The sequence below is a fragment of the Kogia breviceps genome, chromosome 9, assembly GCF_026419965.1.
Source record: "Kogia breviceps isolate mKogBre1 chromosome 9, mKogBre1 haplotype 1, whole genome shotgun sequence".
Lineage (NCBI taxonomy): Eukaryota > Metazoa > Chordata > Mammalia > Artiodactyla > Physeteridae > Kogia > Kogia breviceps.
In genome coordinates, this window is record NC_081318.1 from 48,985,982 (window position 1) to 48,999,390 (window position 13,409).

The 13,409-nt window shown below is 42.2% G+C and overlaps 1 long non-coding RNA gene across 2 annotated transcripts in view; it reads left to right on the forward strand.

Annotated features, from left to right (window-relative positions):
• The window catches only part of LOC136794847 (uncharacterized), a 104,372-nt gene that overhangs the window by 65,327 nt on the left and 25,636 nt on the right, over positions 1-13,409 (forward strand). Inside the window, exons 2-3 of one of the 2 annotated variants that reach the window (XR_010842191.1) lie at positions 12,062-12,154; positions 12,585-13,297. This is a non-coding gene — a long non-coding RNA (uncharacterized lncRNA). Of the gene's footprint in view, positions 1-12,061; positions 12,155-12,584; positions 13,298-13,409 lie in introns of those variants that run through there. The other variant, XR_010842192.1, reaches the window with a different exon arrangement.

Genomic DNA, 13,409 nt, shown 5'->3' on the forward strand with positions numbered 1-13,409 from the left:
CCATAAGCTTGCAATTTTAGGTGCCCTGAGATGCAATTTCTGAGCAATTTCTTTGATCTCTGGCTGCCCTGGTAAATCATTTATTAGGGCAGCCTTTTTAAACAGAATCCTCTCAACCTCTCCCACAAGATATATAAAATTACATACTCTGCAAACAGTCATCAACCTCCTGCACTTACTGTATTCACTGATTACAAACCGATGGAGATGTGAGGAGTTTTTTCAGCCAATTCTTTTTTTCTCAGAAATTTGCAGAAGAGATAGTGATGATGTGCTACATGATGCCAGTGTAGCTGCCTGAAATTTCCAGAATGGGACACACAATACCACGAATGCCATACTTCAGTGGTATTTGTTTTTTAAAGACTATGATATTTACAACTAATAGAGTTCTAAGCCTTTCTGGGTCAATCTCCAAGTCAGCTTGTTCATACTGGACTTTGTATTTTCCTCCCCCTCTTTCCCTAACCTGCTTAATCATTCTATCTTCCCTGATTTTTAGGGACTCCAAGTAGAGAGGGGACTAGTCATCAGATCTCCATAACCACCACGCCCCCACTCCCCTTTCCTCTCTCTCTCTACTCCCCCCTCCCTTGTGTGTGTCTGCACACACACACACACACCCCCACACACAGGTGCACTTGCCTCCCTGTCTTCTCTGAGGACTTCAGTTTGGAAACAACAAATTTTCCTGTCTCTAACCCCCTTATATTCCAGGTAGAATATCTGTCATGTTGTAGATTAAGAAAAACATTGCTTAAGTCTTCCTGGAAAGAATTACTCTCATGGCCTATTTAAGTAACAGTTTATGGCTCAAAAATTAGGGAGAAAAACCTATCCCCCAATTTATAAATCTTAAAGAAGGAAAGGCATTTCTAAGCAAGACAAGAAACCATTAAAAAGGGCTTCCCTGGTGGTGCAGTGGTTGAGAGTCCGCCTGCCGGTGCAGGGGACACGGGTTCGTGCCCCGGTCCCGGAAGATCCCACATGCCGTGGAGCGACTAGGCCCGCGAGCTGTGGCCACTGAGCCTGCGCGTCCAGAGCCGTTGCTCCACAACGGGAGAGGCCACAACAGTGAGAGGCCCGCGTACCACAAAAAAAAAAAAAAAAAGAGAAAAAGATTGATAGATCTGATTCTATAAAAATTTAGAATTTCTGCACAAAAAACCATATAAACCAAATCAGGGGACAAATGACTAATTCAGAAAAAAGCTGCAGTATAGATGACAAAGGGCTAATATGTCTAAAATTCAAAAATTCTTATTAATCAGTAGGGTAGGAAAATGGATAAGAAGATAATCAAGCAGTTAATGGATAAAATAAATACAAACGGCAAATAAACACATAAAAGATTCGCAAATAAACACATAAAAGATTCACAAATAAAAACAACAATGAACTACTGTTATGAACTAGATGTTTGTGTCCCTCCCAAATTCATATATTGAAACCCTAACTCCTTGTGTCGTGGTATTTGGATATAGGGCCTTTGGGAGATAATTAGTTTAAGATGAGGTCATAAGAGTGGGGTATTCATGATGAGATGATTGCCCTTATAAGAAGAGAAAACAAAAATCTTGTTCTCTCTCTCTCTCTCTCTCCTCTCTCTCTCTCTCTCTCTCTCGTTCTCTCCCTCTCTCTCTCTTGTTCTCTCTCTCTCTCTCTCTCTCTCTCTCTCTCTCTCTCTCTGCCATGTGAGGACAAAGGAGAAGGCAGCTGTCTGCAAGTCAACCCTAACCAGAATCCAAGCATGCTGGCACCCCGATATAGGGCTTCCAGTCTCCAGAACTGTGAGAAATAAATTTCTGTTGTTTAAGCCACTCACTCTGTGATACTTTGTTATGGCAGCCCAGGAGACTAAGAGAGATACCATTTTCATCTGGGAGATTGTAAGCTATTTTAAATGTTTGCTGATACCCAATGTTGACAAATGTGAAGTGAAATAAGCATTTTCCTACTCTCTTATTCCAACCATTTTGGTAAGCCACATGGCTTATATATCAACTTCTGGAATCCATTTATCTTTTGACTTATCAGTTCCCACCTCCCAGAATTTATACTACAGATCTATTTGTACACATACACAACAATGTATGTACAAGTATGATTATTGATGTGCTGTGTGACACCAAAAACTGAAAGAAGTACACATGTGCCTTAGTAAGGACCAAATTAGCTTGCCCTTAGATGGGCTACTGTACAGTTTTTTAAAAAAAATTTTATTTTTTGGCTGCATGGCATGTGGGATCTTATTTCCATGACCAGGGATCAAACCCACACCCCTTGTGATGGAAGCACAGAGTCTCAACCACTGGACCACCAGGGAAGTCCCACTGCAGCCTTTTAAAACGAATGTAGTAACTATAGAATTGAGAAAGTGAATACACAGATGTTCACTGTATGATTCTTTAAACTCTTCTGTTTATTAGAAAATTTTTGTGATAGAAAGTTGGGCAGTAGGGAGAAAATACTGTAGACTTATAGATGATATTATGAAAACCAAGATAGATTAAGTGAAAAAAAATAAGTTGCAGAACAATGTATGTAGTATTATTCAGCGTTTTTCAATTTTTGAACCATCATTTGTGGATTTACCTAAATTTAATCCCCTAATTTCTTCTTTTATTACACATAATTCCATAATGAACATCTTTGTTCATAGTCTTTTTACACATTTTACATGCTATTATTTCCGAGTAACATCATAGATGTTTAGAACTGGGCCTTACGACCATTATTAAGGCTACAGATTGATATTTTTAAAAATGCCTCTGGAAATGTTCTTCCAATTTTTTCTTTACCAGAAATCCCACAATTTAATAAACACCTATTCCGTGCCCATATTATTAAAAATACTAGGGAGAACACCTCATCAAAATGCCTGAGGAGTTCCAAACACTTCTCTTAAGCCACTAATACAACAACAAATACTTACTGAGTGCTACTTACTACATGTCAGGCCCTATGCTGGGTGTTTTACAAGCAATGTCCATTGTCAAATTCTGATTTGCTGCTGGAAGTTGTATCTGAGTTATTTCTTGGGGGAACTGATTTTTAAAAGAGAAGCTAATCTCTCTGGCCTTCCCAACTCTCCACTCCCACCTTAATTTTAAAAAGAAAAGAAAACGATGAGTTCATTCCTTCGCATATACCCAGCCCTCCCCTTTGAAATGGGGACTTCTTTCCCTGTGGTTAGCATTTCAGTACCAAGATAAACGCCCTCTGAGGCTTTCTGCTGGAGCTGCAGCCAAACTCTTCCACCTAATTGGTAGAAAGTCAGTGAGGGCTCTGTGGAATTCCTGAGCCTAACTCAGAATGGATTAGTAAACTGAGAATGAGCGAAGTCACAGAATGTCATTGATAGGCAGAAAAAAGTATGTGGATCCTTTCAGGATAATGCAAATGGAACACCTTATAAAGTAAAATCCAGCTGTTCTTTTTCCTGAGTTTGATGAAAGACCATTTTCTATTATGTCACTTAAAGATTGCTATTGTGTAAGAGCTTGCATGAGACATGCATTTAGAATTTAGTTCCAGGATAATTTTTATCTTTTTAGGGGATTGGTAGGAAGCTCAGAGACAAAACTGATGTTTAATCTCAACATCTATTCCTGTTCATGATTTATAAGTTTCTTTCTTCTTCCTTTTCTTCCTCATGATTTTCTGATTTTAATTTCTATTTTACTAATGATATTGTATAGATGCCTTTAAGATATTTTGCTTCAAATCATTTTTAGAAGGGAGCCCAAGATATAAATAAGGTAGTCTTGGCTAATGTGCTGCCTTTGGTGTCTGTGCACTTACAGCATGCTGAATAACATGCGTGCTTCCCCTTCACCCGTTCATTCAACAGAGATTTACAAACACAGGGGAGCAGAGTAGGGCAGTGGAAAAGGACATAGAATCAAACAGCTTCCACCACTTATAACCTGTGACCTCCAGCAGGTCATCTAATTTCTTTTTGTTTGGGTTTCCTCATCTGGAAAATGGAACTGATAATAGTGACATTCCTAATTCTTAACCTTAATAATGAAGATAAAGATAATACAGGAAAAGTACTTAAAACAATGCCAATACATAATGTCTCAATAATATTAGCTTTCATGATGATCACTATTTGTTTTATTATCTATGGACTGAACTGTGTCCCTCCCCAAGATTCATACGTTGAAGTCCTAACCCCCAGTACCTCAGAATGTGACTGTATTTGGAGAAAGGGCCTTTGAAGAGGTAATTAAGTTAAAATGATGTCATTAGGGTGGCCTCTAATCCAGTATGATTGGTGTCCTTATAAATAAAAGGAGGAAATTTGGACACAGACACATACAGAGGGAAGACCATGTGAAGACACAGGGAGAAGGTGGTCTTCTACAAGGCAAGGAGAGAGACTTCAGAAGAAACCAACCTGTCAAGACCCTGATCTACAGCCTCCAGAATCTTGAGAAAATAACTTTCTATTGTTTAAGTCACTGGATTTGTTTGCACTTTTTAATGGCAGCCCTAGGACACTAGTACAGATACCTCCTATGTGCCTGGTTGTTTCCCAGGCACTGGACATACAGTGGTGAAGATAACAGACAAGGGCTCTGCTTTTATGGAGGTTACATTCAACTGGAGATAACTAATGAACATGTAAGCAAATCTAGGAACAGCATAATTTTGAGAAATGATAGATGCTATGAAGAAAACAGTAACGAAGACATGAAGGTTGTGACATGGGTAGTGGTGCATCTATTCAGACTAGATGGCTGGACGTCAGGGAGGACTTGCTCATGGACTGACAAGAGGAAGCCGGTGTAGGAACGCCAGCTGCAGAGCATCTCAGGCAGAAGGAACATGTTTGATCTGTTGGAAGATCAAAGAGGTGGACACTGTGGCCAGAGGACAATGAGGGAGGGGAGATGGGCAGGAGAGGAGGTCAGAGAGGGACAGGGCCAGGTCACACAGCACCTGCAGGCCAAGGAAAGACGTTTGGATTCGTATTTTAAGAGCTTACTCTGCTGGGAGGAGAATGAATGAGGTGGCTGGAGTGGAAGCTGGGAAAGCAGTCAGAAAGATGGCACACTTGGACTCGGGGAGAGTGGTGAAGACAGAAGGAAGAAGATGGATGGATGGACTCCAGATGTATTTTGAAGGAAAAGTTTATAGAAATGGTTTGTGGATTAGATACAAGGTGGAGGGCAGGTGAATACCAGAGAGATTAAAAAGTTGCTTGGTTTTTAAATTGAACAGCTGCATAGGAAGTACCATTCGCCGATCTGGGGGAGACAGCAGAGAGTGGGGGAGTGGGGAGCAGTTTGGGGGTGGAATTTAGAGCTACGCTGTGGCCAGAGCACGACCAAGATGCCTATTATACATCCAAGTGGAAATGTCAAGGAGTCTGTTAATACTGGAGTTAGAGCTCCAGGAGATTGAGAGCTAGAGATACACATTTGTGTGTCAGCCATGGGAATGGATAGGATCACCTAGGAAGATGCCAGAGCAGAAAACCTGGGACTAGGACAGAGCCCCTACGTGCTCCAAATTAAGAGCATAAGAGGAGGATATCGAGAAAGGGCCATCAGTGAGGTAGGAAAAGAAGCAGAGGAGTGCATGTCACAGGAGTGGAAAGGAAGTGATAGGCAATGACTACACACACTGACACCTCATTCTCATGGACACATGATGGTAAGTACGTCGGAGAATGCATGTGTGTTCCCAGAGGACTCACGCACACGTGCGCACACATCCTGAGGGCTGTCTGTCGGTGTATATAGTTATAGAATCCAATGCTTCCAGGGTTTGAAGCTCTTTTTAAAATTACATTTTACACATCAGTAAACTTGTAATGCAGGAACTGCTTTCTTAGGGTTATTTATATCCCTGGGTTGCAGAAGGATTTGTCAGGAAATAATATGAATATTATTTATCTGACTGTTCAGCTTTATTGACTGCCACATTTCACATCCTTCAGTTCTTTTTGGCAGAGGAGTAAATAACACTGCTATTAACCTCTAACACCAGTATAAAAATAGGCAGTTATTAAGGGGTAAATATTACTTTGACGATTATTGCCCCAGTCTGCTTTCTCTGGGAGATGTAATAAATAAGGCCTCTCGTGGGGTCCACAAAGTTCCCAATTTTGTTGAGGGAGCTGGCAGCTCTCCTGGCCACGGGCTGTGATTTGGAGCCATGTGGAGCTGATAGAAAACACTCCGTGAGCTATTGCTTGTTCCTGGAGGAAATCAAGGCAGCGTTAATGTCAGAGCTGAAAGTATCAGGTTAAGGTTTCTACCAGGAGTGAATTAGAGAGGGCTGAGACCCTGCCTAATAGCCCAGAGAGCTGAGTTCAGGAGCAGGTGAGTCTGTAGAAGCCTGGGGTTGGTTATGTCATCCAGTTGATGAACCCAAGCTATGGCTGTAGAAGCTTAGGGCCCAGAGTTTTCCTTGGTCAGTATTAATGAAGTTAACTATAGGAAGTACTCCATTTTGGAGGTAAAGACATGCAGAGTTATGGTAAAAGGTAGAGAGAGAGTCTCAGACTAGAAGCCAAGAGCTCAAGCCTGTAGTCTCAACGCCAGCCTCCAGTTGTGTTATGATTCTGGGCAAGTTCTTTACCTTTTCATCCATAATAGACAAGGGGACTGAAATACATGGTTTCCCAAGACCCCTCCAGTCCAGAAATGCTTCATCACTCACCCAGTTAGGGCTGGCTGTATGAGTCTACCAGGTCTGGGGAAAGTCATAATGAGTGGTGAGCCAATAGCTGCCCACACGGTGAACATGATTAAGTGCCACAGCCAGAGCCAGCAACTGCCTTGTCATCCTACACAAGGTGCCAGCAAGAGTGGGACCCGCGTGCTCAAGCAACCGCTCGCTGTAGCCTGAACGGAGAGCCACTTGATTTTGCAGCTCTGCCAGGGGTGCTGTAACATTGGCAATCATTGTACACTATTATTTGCTCTCCAGGACTAAATTTTTTGTCTTCAAATATGATTTTTTTTTTTTTTTTGCGGTACATGGGTCTCTCACTGTTGTGGCCTCTCCCGTTGCGGAGCGCAGGCTCCAGATGCGCAGGCTCAGCGGCCATGGCTCACGGGCCCAGCCGCTCTGCAGCATGTGGGATCCGGGATCTTCCCGGACCGGGGCACGAACCCGTGTCCTCTGCATCGGCAGGCGGACTCTCAACCACTGCGCCACCAGGGAAGCCCCCAAATATAATTTTTGATCTTGTTTTAACCTCTGATTACAAATGTGAAAACGTGGGTTTTTTTTTTTCCTCCTTGAAAAGCATTTAAATCCAGACTGCATAATCGAAAATTGGTTGGAATGTTTCATGCAGAATGAGAAGCATGCATGCTTCATATTGTGCAGGAGGTTAACTTCTGAAAAGCTGCCTTGATGTGAATGCATTCTAGAAACCCACTATTTAACGAGAAATTTTGTAAAATGAAGGGTCCAATATTAATTTAGTTTGTGTGTTTGGAAAGCCTGGGTTTTCACACATCAGCGGTGGTAGAGGTGGTGATTTGCAGTAAGGCACAGTTCTGCTTTCCTACATATAAACTATGCTAAAATAATTGAACGTAGAGTCACTCAAGATACTCGGTAACACAAAACTTTAGGGGATCTTGGCACCTCCATTCCACTTAGAAAGCAAATGATGCTTATTCAAGAGAGTTTTATTTATAAAACAATAGAAATATGTACAAAAGAATGAGGCATATAATGTCATAGACAAACTTGGCAGAAATGTCAGCAGAACAGCTTGGAAATCTGGGCCTCGTTGAATTTTCCCAGGATTTACTATTTTATACTACAATGTTAATAGACACTGTGCCAGTATTTCCTGAAGGTTGTAAATTGTTGCTAGGGGGCATTTAAAATCATTATGAGGATCACTTCGACTGGTTAGTTACCCCTAAGATAACCAAAAGAAATGTTCATTTTGGTAAAAGAAAAGGTAATTGTGTGTTTAAGAGTAGCATAGGGTGTAAACACATATATCATACACATATAAGATGGGAATGGAGCACATGGAGAGAAAAAATAGAACTTGGAAAAATGGTGAGAAGCAATCACAGAAAGGTTGGTTGATCACAGAGGGAGGGGGAGGTGCTTCCCTAAGCACAGAACTCTCCACTGATGAGCAACCCTGCCCATCTGCTGCCCAGTCACGTAAGGCCACACTAGGATGATACAGCCAGTCTGTGGAAAGTTGTAAGTCCTGACACTGACACACTGCCAGGGAGTCCAGCCCTTCTGACCCAGCATAGCCTATTGGTCAGTGATCACAGGAAGTGTTCCTGTTGCTATGGAGATTGTGGCCATAGTGCTCCTTGGCATGAACTCCTCCCAAGAACTCCTTTCTTCCTGTCTCCACACTCCTTTTTCTTATTGGACCTGTTCTGGTCTTTCTAAAAGCAAAACAAAACTTGGTTTTCCATGGTTCCTACTCAAAAATGAGCAAGGATTCAGACAGGACAGTGGCAGTAGACCATGGGGACCCTCCTGAGAGAGAAGTCATTGAAAGGGAAGGAGAACCCTGACCCCTGGAGCTGTCCAGAGTAGTTTGGGACAAGTGATTCTGAAGACAAGGTGGTGTCTTTTACCCAGAATTGTCTGCTGGCTGGAGCCCCCATTGGAATCATTGTGGGTCCTTTGATTGGGGGCCAGGGGTGGGGTCTCATTAAAAACAAACAGAGCTAATCAATAGAAGGAGAGAAATATTTGTGAGCCCATATGAGACCTTCCTAAGACACCCCCCCCCAAGAACTATCAAGGGACTGTTGGACACATTTATGGGGTCTCTTTCCAGAGGCAGCATGGGTGCTGTACACCTGGAAGAACTGGTTTAAACAAGAGCTAGTGGAATTTGGGTTACTGTTGTTATGGAATCCATTAGTACTCTAGGATGAGGAGACCTGGAGAAACCAAGTCCCCGTTGTCAAATCAGATGCTTCCCCAGATGCACTGGTGCACAAGATTTAGATATAATGTCATTGTCACAGCGTGCTCCTTGGGCTGGCAGCATCACCAGCACCTGGGAGCTTGTTGGAAGTGCAGAATCTCCAGCCTCACTCTAGACCTACTGAATCAGAAACTGCATTTAACAAGGTCCTATGCACATTACAATTTGAGAAGCACTTCCCCAAAGCAGTGGCCACACACCAGAATTATCTAGGGAGCTTAAAAAACCATTGATGCTTGGGTCTTATTCCCAAGAGATTCTAATAGTGTGTCCTGGGATCTGAGATTTTTACAAAGCTCCCTATATGATTTTAATATGCAGCCAGGAAAAAGAACTAAAGGAAGAATTTTTTCAGGATCCATGCCAGTGGCCATTTGCCAAGTAACCCACAGTGGGAGCCTCTTGGCCATCCTACCTATTTTCAGTTGGTTGGGTACATTCAAATTAACATGTTTGCATTTATAAAATGTTAGTTGTGATTTGTGATCACAATTACGGGTATATTTTGACTGTCATGACAGAAATATTATGAAAAGTCATGTGCAATGACATGTTTGTAGCTTGAACCATATTTCACACAGATATATTAACATTACAAGTCCTTTCTCTAAGTCTACACCCTCTGTTAGTCAATATTATAGTAACATAAGACACACTTGTTATTTAAAGAATCTTTTTTGTAAAGCAGGTCACCTATTTATAATGTAACAGTCCTACCTATTTTTTCTAAGATTAAGTTTTCATACATTAGGCTTCTTTGATATGAAGTGTTAACAGACACCTCATGTGTATGTTATGTGTACAGTCTCATATTTCATGACCTTCTCTCATGGCTAAGAATGTAGTTCCCATATTTGAACCTCAAACTCGACCGGAATGAAATCTTCCTTTCTCTCTGCATCCCTGCCAATGTCACTCTGTTAGAGTACCTTCTTTATCCACTCTATTTATTTCCCGCCTACCAGACTTTATGCTCCTTGAAGAATGAAAAGATCTGTAATCATCTCAATGGTGTGTCCATACGAGGTGCTCAATAAATGTCTGCTGAGCCCGTGATGGGTGAACAGAGTGCAAATGAACAGAGTCCGAGGGGGATGTGTGATGTCCTCAGCATCTCCACTGGCTGGTCAGGGAGGCAGCGTTGCCCTAGTCAAGCACGATCATGGGTTGGATAAGCCCATCTCCCCAGGCTTCCTGCTGCTTCCCACCTTCTCTCCCTGACAAATCTCGGTCACTTGCCTGTGGGTACCAGCTCTACCCTCTGCAGTGCTTGCTGGCTCTCACTCAGCAAAAGAATAGACCCTCCCCCTCAATCTTTTCTCATACGCCTCCAAAGAAGGCACACATGTAGGGAAGGCCCAGGTGAACCAAAATAAACAAGCTAGACAGCATCCGTATCTGCAAAATCTATGTGGCCAGGACGTCATCTGACTTGACCAGGTAGTATTGGGCCATTTTAGGACAATCATTGTCAAAATTACTAATTTCATCCAAATTTGATCTTGAAGTGAAGTTAATGCTTTGAATGTCATAAACAGTACTTACTGATGGAAGGAGAAAAAGAGAGAAGGAAGAGAGAGGGAAGGAGGGAGGGACGGAGGGAAGGAGGGACGGAGGAATTTGCTCTTATACTCAGAAAGCATTTTGCCTGGTGAAACTAAGTGCTGAATTACAAGGAAAACATTAGAAAATACTCTGATGCTGAAAACTATACATAGAATGATGAGTAAAATAACTTATTTTTCTAAATAGTTGATAGACAATAAAATATCGCCAAATAGTGTTGCTTCCCACAGTAAATATGTTTTTTATTGGGTTGTGCAGAGGAGGTTAGGAGGGGTGGGTCACCCTAAACTTCTGGCTGGACTGATGGAATTTTAAAACCGAAGAAAATACAACTCTCCAGTTAGGCAAAAGGAAACGTTTGTATTTGTGTTTTTCTTTAATGCCTCATTCTATCACTGGTCTTTTTCTTGTCAATAATTTTGACAATGTAGTTAATGACTAGATTTTTCCGTTCAAAATTGCACATGTTTCCCTACCTCAAGGGTAGCTTTATTTTGTGGACAATGATATGACCCACACGCTAAACAAGGGCAAGCTCCCAGTTCTTTGCTACTTTAGTGCCTTTATGTTCCACCCACAAGGTGGATCAGAGGGTCAGACTAGGAATGCAGAGGCAAGCTTAAAACAATCATTGATTGAGCATTGAGAAATGAAGTGCTCCCCCCAAAATTGAGAGATTCTCCTAATAGCCGTATTCCTGTTGGGTGAGGAACCTAGTCAAGGCATCTGTGCTTCTCAATGAAGTGTACCACATTAATTCAGTGTACCACACCCCACCCCAACTCCCCCACCCACCATGTGTGACAGAGTAGCAGGACCACAGGAAGCCCTGGGATAAACCCAGTGAATCTTGGAGTACCAATTTACCTAAGATATGAAAGAGGATTGGAGTAAATGTCCTCCATCCACACTCATGCCCTTCCAATCCATTTGGTACAACATCAGTCTTGTCAAAGTGCAAATCTGACCCTCATGCTTCCATTTAAGCCCCGTCTTGCCCTTTGGGTACCAGCCTACATGATCCACTCCTTCGTTCCCACCTCATCCTTGGGCCCTCTCCTTGCTTGTGCTCCTGCCTCACAGCCCTTCTCTCAGTTTCTCAAGCACCTGGCTGTCCCCCCTGCCTGGGGCCTTTGCTTCTCAGGTTCCTTCTGCGGACAACGTTCTACACTTCCCTTGGCTGACTCCGACTTATTCTTCAGCTCTTTAAATGTCATTTTCTCAAGGAAACTTTTCCTAACCTCCTCATTAGGTCAGATGCCCCAGTTATATGCACCTAGAGCACCCTGTACTTCTTTCTCCTAGCACTTATGTTACTTGGAATTCATGGGTTCACTGATTAATTCATTTCGATTGTATGTTGAATGCATATTTTGTTCACTAGACTGTAAGCTTCATAAGGGCAGAGCTCATTCTATCTTGTCCAACATTATAAACCTAGCACAGTGCTTGCTACATAGTAGGCACTCAGTAAATATTTCTTGTTGATGTTTAATAAATAAGCAAATAAAGTGCCATTTTAACCCTGATGCTTGTCTCCCACAGAACTGTAATCCACCCAGGGCAGTTGATCCCTCCTCTCAGGACATATATATGAGGCTCTGACCATGTGTCCAGATGGAAAAGGCAACTATGATGGTAAGAGAAAATCAGGGCCATCAGGATTAACAGGAGCCTTTGTACACAGCACAACAGATACAAATAGCTTTAGAATCATGGAGAAACAATGGCTTTCTTTTAAAATTATTATTACAAATTAATTTTTAAAATTTATTTATTTTTGGCTGTGTTGGGTCTTCGTTGCTGTGCACGGGCTTTCTCTAGTTGCATCGAGGTGGGGTTACTCTTAATTACGGCATGTGGGCTTCTCATTGCGGTGGCTTCTCTTGTTGTGGAGCACGGGCTGTAGGCGTGCGGGCTTCAGTAGTTGCAGCACGTGGGCTCAGTAGTTGTGGCTCGCAGGCTCTAGAGCGCAGGCTCAGTAGTTGTGGCACATGGGCTTAAGTGCTCCGCGGCATGTGGGATCTTCCCGGACCAGGGCTCGAACCTGTGTCTCCTGCCTTGGCAGGCGGATTCTTAACCACTGCGCCACCAGGGAAGCCCCAACAATGGCTTTCTAAAAAGAAATAAGAAGACGTGAAGAAGGAGAAGAGAAATGCCATGTGGAGAATTGGTGAGGAACATGGGATCCCTGTGGTGCTTATGCAGCTGAGCTTCCGGGTAGACCGTGGTAGGGGTTGCAGGATGAGGGAAGGGAGAAGGGGACTCTGAGGGTGACAGAGGGACAGCTGGGAGCCTCTGACATTGGCACAAATCCATTCAGCTGAGTTAGCTCCGGTGAAGCCCAGAACCACATTTATGCTATAGAGAAAAGGAGGACTTTTCTAATGCCAGGAATAAAGAGCTCCTAGCAGGAGATGAGACAAGAAAGAAAGAAACTGAATTGTAGAGATAACCTGACTTTTAAAATGGAATATCATAGATGAAACTGATTTATTTGACAAAAGGGCAGCTGTGGCATAAATGTTAAAAGTCCATTTGTTTTCCCATATCACAAAACGCAAATCACTAAATTTGCAATATGAATGCTTTATTGTACTTTAAAAATTCTGAATTCTTTAGGCTGTTCTTTTTCTGTTCCAAAAAAGCTACTTTAAAAGCTCACATTAGAATATTTTATAACTCTTTTATCCCTCCTGAACATCTGTGAACTGGAAAGAATATAGTATATTACAGAAACAATCCATTTAAAGAAAAACAATTAAAATGAAAACTACTTCCATTTCTGTGGCATAAAACTCTAATTCTCTCTCCTTTGAAATTTTATTACCACTCTGACATGATATAGTCACAGCTCCACTTACACACAATGTTAATTTCACTCATACTCTAC